The sequence below is a fragment of the Triticum aestivum genome, chromosome 5B (assembly GCF_018294505.1).
Source record: "Triticum aestivum cultivar Chinese Spring chromosome 5B, IWGSC CS RefSeq v2.1, whole genome shotgun sequence".
Taxonomy (NCBI): domain Eukaryota; kingdom Viridiplantae; phylum Streptophyta; class Magnoliopsida; order Poales; family Poaceae; genus Triticum; species Triticum aestivum.
Genome location: NC_057807.1, coordinates 154394045 through 154401281, shown reverse-complemented (window position 1 = coordinate 154401281; position 7237 = coordinate 154394045).

The following is a 7237-nucleotide window of genomic DNA, read 5'->3' as shown; positions in this document are numbered from 1 at the left end:
CGTCCTTGGCCGCGGACGCCTTCTCGTATTCCTTGCGGCAGAGGAGTTCCTCCTGGTGGGACTCCCCCACCTTGGCCCCCAACGCCTTCAGATGCTCCACCTCGGCCTAAAGTTGGCCCTTGTCGTCGGCCAGCTTATCACGTTGCTAGAAGGCTTCAACAAGGGCCTGCTGGGCCTCCGCCGCCTTGGCTGCCTCCATCTTGAGACGGTCCACCTCGGCAAGAGGTCGGCTCTTGTCACCAGCCAGCCGCTCATGCAACTGGCCGGCTTCGCCAAGCACCCGCTGGGCCCCCACCGCCTCCGCCTTCAGCTTCCCCGCCTCGGCTCAGAGCAGACAGACGTCAGCAACGACCAGTCGAACTGATAGTCGGCTCAGATCAACCGAGTCCTCCATGACGGAACCTTGGTTGAAGCAGCTGCACGATGAAGATTCAGAAATAGAAGAAAGACTACTTTAAAATTTGACCCAACTACTACGTAGTTGGCCCGAATCTCGGGGACTACATCCAGTGGGTGCGCTAGCGCACCCCCACTAAAAGAGCATGCAAGAAAGTTACCTTCAGCAACACAGAGTGCCTCCTCCTTGGTGTCTCCACGAGCCGGTTGATCACACCGGCCCAGTAGGAGTCCAATTGCTACAAGGAATGATAATCAGCACAAGACAACAGTTTAAGATTCGACCCTACTACTACGTAGTTAGCCCGAATCTCGGGGTACACCCAGTGGGTGCGCTAGCCCCCCCCCCCCCTAGTAAAGAGCAGCAAGAAGAAAAAACAAAAGACAAAGGGAACAATCTTATCATCACGGCATGGTCCAGCTCCCGCGCCCATTCCGTCTCGGCATGGTCGTAGGCCTGGACCCTCTCCACGCGCCCACGGAGGCGCTGGCTCCTGACGGCCATTGCCTCCTCCTCCCGGGTGAAGGACCCAAAGAAGACCTCGCTGGGCCCAGCACGAGCCGACTGCGACCTGGCGGCCTGACGAACTCCCCTCCCCTGGCTTGGAGACCAAGGCGTGTTCGCTGCTCACCGCCTCCTTCGCGGCTGGCATCCCCTCCGGTGTTCTCTCTGGCACGATAGCCAGAGTCACCTGCGGCGCCGCAGACTGCGGTGCCCCACCCATCAGCGCCCGAGGCGCCGCCTCCTCCAATACGGCGTCCCCACCTCCTCCCTTGGCCTCCGCCCGCTCAACCGTGTCGGCCCGTGGCGAGGTGTCGTCCCCGATCACCACGACCTCTTGATCAAGGTCCACCATCTTCGCGTGGCAGACCTGGCTGCTCTCCCCCTCCGATGGCGGCATGAAAACCGTCACCGACGGCTCCATTCCTGTCGGCATCTCGGGCCATGCCGATTCCTCACCGGCCCGCGCCCACGCCGTGGAGTCGCTGGCCCAAGCCCGCACCGACGCCGCCTCCAGCTCCACCTCAGCCCTGTTCCTGTCCCGCCAGGCCAGGCCCTCAGTGTCGGCCGGGTCTACACCGAGGTCTGTATTGGCCTACTCCTCGTCCTGCTCGATGACGCTGGTCCGGGTTTTCCGGAACACGACACCACCAAACTCGCGGCCTCCGATGCCGCCAGCACCAGCGATACCGACAACCTGAAGCACAACAAAGTAAAAAGCGAGAACCAAGAGAAGCCACTCGATGACTCGCCAGAATTCGACAAAAAAGAACTCACCCAGCCACCAGCGGAGCAGGTGGCCTTGCCGGCGCCGCCTGCGGACCACAACGCCTCCTCTTGGCAGGCGGTTTCATGCGGGTCCGCCGTCTGCTTCGCGGCCGGATTCCGAGACGCCACGCCCCCCTTCCCATGGGGCCGACCAGCCGCCGCCGCCCCGCGAGAGGACCCGGCCACATTCGCGTCGCCGCCTCCTCCACTTGCCGCCACTGCATCGTCAACTTTCATCTACACCTCCGCCGTCGGCCGACGTCTCAATAAGCAAGCACGAAAGCTTACCCGCGCGGAGCACCTCGCCGGCCTTGGTGTCGGCCTCCTCCGGGGCCTCGCCTGGGACCACCGCCTCCTCCGAGCCGGCCTGCTCTACCTGCGTCGGTGCATGGTCATATGGATGCCGGATGGCATTCAGTAGCACCTCCCTCGTCGCTTCAAGATGAACAAGAAGAAGAGCAATGGCAAAATACGAAGACCAAGGACTCACCACCAGTGCCGGGCGTGTTTGGGTGTACGGAGGCTTCCCGAACTCCCAGACCTCCTTCAGCCCGGCCTTGCAGATATCGTTGACCCGACGGGCGACGGCAACGATGCTGCAGCGGCAGCACCCGGCGCATGATGAAGGCAGCGATTAGATCCATGCCGCTGAGCCCCTCCCGCTCCTTCATCTCCGCCACCTGCTGGCATAGATTGAGCACCTCCTGTGACGGGTGCATGGGAAGTAGGTCCAGTTCCGCTTCCCGTGCACTGTCGTGTTGACGAAGGGCAGTAGATTGGTCGGGTCCGCACCAAGGTTGCGAACGTAGAAGAAAGAGTTCAGCCACTTCTTGGCAGAATCCTCCAGCGACATCTTGGGGTACCCCCGCGCTCCCCATGCTCCGCGTTGAGATGAAGGCAGCCCCGCATGAGGACATCTCCCTGGCCCCCGGCCCCTGCTGCTTCAAAAAGTAGAGGCGCCCCTAGAGGTCGATGGTGGGCTCGACCCCCAGGTACCCCTCGCACAGGGTGACGAAACTGGAGAGCTGCAGGATGGCATTCGTGCCAAGATGATGAGGTTGGAGCCCGAAGAACTCCCGGAAGGTGCAGAAGAAGTGGCTCATGGGAAGGCCAAACCCGCGCTTGAAATGCGTGATGAAGACCACGCGCTTGGTCCCCTTCGGTCGCGGCTCCTGCTCGCCTCCCGGCAGCCGCACGACAACCTCGGTCTCCCTCAGCATGCATCTGGTGGCACGCAGATACTGGATGTCCGCGGCAATGATGGTGGAGCCCATTCACGAGCCCGACGACAGCGCCATCATGATGTAGGATGGAGCAAGGATAGTGAGAGAAGATTGGTGGTGAAGTTTTGCTCGAAGAGCCGTGGAGCATCGCAGCGCGCGGCGGTCGCAAGAGCAAAGGGAGGAGGAAGAAGATGGGGAGCTCGAGCGAGATTGATCTCCGCAGCCCCCCTCCCCCAAATTTTAAGCCACGACTAAAACGTGGGGAAGTGGGATCGTTAGCGCACCCCTCCCACTTCCCCGCAATAATTGGGCATGTACCGCATGCAATAACTACCTCGAGAATGGCAACCAACTCACGCAATAAATCCACGCTTGTGGGCCCAGGGTGCAAAGTGGTGGGCCCCGACTCATCGCCCCATCCCATCGCGCGTGTGGCCTATCAGGCCCCTTCAGCTTCCGAGCGCCACGTGACACTCACGCAGAGCCCAAAACATTGCTTCAAGATTCGGCGGACTCCTCGGTTTCCCGCCCCTGCCAGGATGCTGCGATCTGGCTTCCGGAAGCCGGCACACAGTGGGTGTTGCCGGACCCAGCGGCCGCAAGCTTCATCAACAAGCATCTTCTCAGGGGGGAAACTGCGGAGGCCCTCCCACTCGAAGTCAATGGACCTTCACAGCTTCGGGAACTACTGTCGGGGGGATGAACCCCGGGCAGGCAACGGAACCTGCATCTTTTTCAAAAAACATTGGGGTCAGCCCCTCAGTCCAGCTCGCACTTGGCCGGGTTCCTCAACCAGACCAAGTCCCTCAACCCGGCCGAACTCTTCGGCATGACCAAGACGGCGACCCGGCCCTGCCGGCTGGCGCAAGCCAGCCAAACCTGGCGCACCAAGACTTCCCCAACAAGCCAGCTCCCCCATGGCGTATTCCTCCACCCCGCCATGGGTCAGCTCCCGTCCCATCCAGCCATACGATGGACAAGTCTCCATTCAAAGATGAGCAGGGCAACAGGGCCCACCAACTCCTTTGACCAGCAGAGGCATGGCAATAGTGCCCCACCTACCCTGCTTACCGAGGCCGACGTGGCTACAACACACCTGTCGTCATTGCTGATGACAGCAGACAGTGACCGAGCGGAGCGCCACTGTAGCAGACTCGACCTGGCCACTCTGTGACTTTCGACAAGACAGAGAACAGTGCCCCCTGGCAGATGGGGCACTTGCCCGGGGAATCCGTCGAGCCTTGACACCCGACGGATCCTAGCACCAGCTTCCCGGACGATGACAGCCCGGCCGCACGGCCTTGTAACTTTACCATTGTAACCCTGGGGGGTTGACCTATAAACCCCCCAGGAGCCCTCATGTAGACGAGCTACGCACACAACACACGATTAGAATAGCCACACACACATTCACCTACGGGGAGAAGGAGCAGTCCAAGCCTTGGCCTTCCTTCCTTCTTCTCCCATACAGCTCCAGGAGCAACTCTCTACCATATCGCATAAACCATCCTCGGCGGGACTAGGGGTATGATGTCTAGTACACAACCTTCTTCTTGTAGACGTTGTTGGGCCTCGAAGTGCAGAGGTTTGTAGGATAGTAGCAAATTTCCCTCAAGTGGATGACCTAAGGTTTATCAATCCTGGGAGGCGTGGGATGAAGATGTCTCTCTCAAACAACCCTGCAACCAAATAACAAAGAGTCTCTTGTGTCCCCAACACACCCAATACAATTGTAAATTGTATGGGTGCACTAGTTCGGCGAAGAGATGGTGATACAAGTGCAATATGGATGGTAGATACGGGTATTTGTAATCTGAAAAAATAGAAACAGCAAGGTAACAAATAAAAGTGAGCGTAAACAGTATTGCAATGCTAGGAAACGAGGCCTAGGGTTCATACTTTCACTAGTGCAAGTTCTCTCAACAATAATAACATAATTGGATCATATAACTATCCCTCAACATGCAACAAAGAGTCACTCCAAAGTCACTAATAGCGGAGAACAAACGAAGAGATTATTTTAGGGTACGAAACCACCTCAAAGTTATCCTTTCTGATCGATCTATTCAAGAGTTCGTAGTAAAATAACACGAAGCTATTCTTTCCGTTCGATCTATCATAGAGTTCGTACTACAATAACACCTTAAGACACAAATAAACCAAAACCCTAATGTCACCTAGATACTCCAATGTCACTCAAGTATCTGTGGACATGATTATACGATATGCATCACACAATCTCAGATTCATCTATTCAACCAACACAAAGAACTTCAAAGAGTCCCCCAAAGTTTCTACCGGAGAGTCAATACAAAAACATGTGCCAACCCCTATGCATAAGTTCACAATGTGAACCCGCAAGTTGATCACCAAAACATACATCAAGTAGACCACGTGAATATCCCACTGTCACCACAGATAAGCACATGCAAGACATACATCAAGTGTTCTCAAATCCTTAAAGACTCAATCCGATAAGATAACTACAAAGGGAAAACTCAATCCATTACAAGAGAGTAGAGAGGGAGAAACATCATAAGATCCAACTATAATAGCAAAGCTCGCGATACATCAGGATCATGCCAAATCAAGAACATGAGAGAGAGAGAGAGAGATCAAACACATAGCTACTGCTACATACCCTCAGCCCCGAGGGTGAACTACTCCCTCCTCGTCATGGAGAGCGCCGGGATGATGAAGAGTGGCCGCCGGTGATGGTTCCCCCCTCCGGCAGGGTGCCGGAATCGTGCCCCGATTGGTTTTTGGTGGCTATATATATAGGAGAAAGAAGTCGGTCAGGGGAGCCACGAGGTGCCCACGAGGGTGGGGGCGCGCCAGGGGGTAGGACGCGCCCTGGACCCTCGTGGCTTCCTCGAAGCTTCCCTGACGTCTACTCCAGGTCTCCTCGATTGCGTTTGTTCCAAAAATAACTCTCGAAGGTTTCATTCTGTTTGGACACCGTTTGATATTCCTTTTCTTCGAAACACTGAAATAGGCAAGAAAACAACAATTTGGGCTGGGCCTCCGGTTAATAGGTTAGTCCCAAAAATAATATAAAAGTATATAGTAAAGCCCATTAAATAACCAAAACAGGTAATATAATAGCATGGAACAATAAAAAATTATAGATACGTTGGAGACGTATCAAGCATCCCCAAGCTTAATTCCTGCTCGTCCTCGAGTAGGTAAATGATAAAAACTGAATTTTTTATGTGGAATGCTACCTAGCATAATTCTCAATGTAATTTTCTTTATTGTGGCATGAATGTTCAGATCCAAACGATTCAAGATAAAAGTTCATATTGCCATGAAAACAATAATACTTCAAGCATACTAACAAAGCAATCATGTCTTCCAAAAAAACATGGCTAAAGAAAGCTATCTGAAAGTGCAACTATCCCTAGGTGGTTTCGGTAATTCATAACAACATATAGCTCATTGAGCTAATACTATTCCAAGACTATTATTTCAGGAAAGCTCAATGAATGGCATGGCATGGATGATGAAAGTGGATCCCTCAAAATATCAAGGACAAAGGATTGGCACAAGCTCAAAAGCTCAAGACTCTTCGTTTTACATTTTAGTGATCCAAGATCACATTCAGTCTACAGGAAAAGCCAATACTATCAAGGAGGGATGAGGTGTTGCTTAATGAGCCTCTTGCTTCATGTGCTTAGTGATATGCTCCAAATACCCTCAACTACTTTCTCACATCCACATATGACCTAAACCCAAAGTCAAAATTGGTCCCACCGATTCTTTCTAGCCGGCGCCACCGAGTTCAAATGTCATAGCCACTGCCACAAACCCTAGGCAAATCGGTCTTACCGATAGGGATCTCGGTCTCACCGAGATGGAGTTCTAATCTCTCTGTTTCCCTTTGTAACGTTTCGGTCTAACCGAAGTGAGTGATCGGTCCCACCGAGATTGCAATGTAAACTCCCTGTTTCCCTTTCGTAACATTTCGATCTCACTGAAATGAGCGAATCGGTCCCACCGAGTTTACCTGACCAACTCTCTAGAAAGCTTATTACCAAAATCGGTCTCACCGAGTTTGTGTAATCGGTCTCACCGAGATAACATTATGCCCTAACCCTAACCATATCGGTCCTACCGAGTTGCATGTCGGTCCCACCGAAAATCCTAACGGTCACTAGGTTTACTAAATTGGTCTGACCGAGTCTGTTGAATTGGTCCCACCGAGTTTGGTAAATTGTGTGTAACGGTTAGATTTTCTGTGGAGGCTATATATACCCCTCCACCTCCTCTTCATTCGTTGAGAGAGCCATCAGAACAAACCTACACTTCCAACTTACCATTTCTGAGAGAGAGCCACCTACTCATGTGT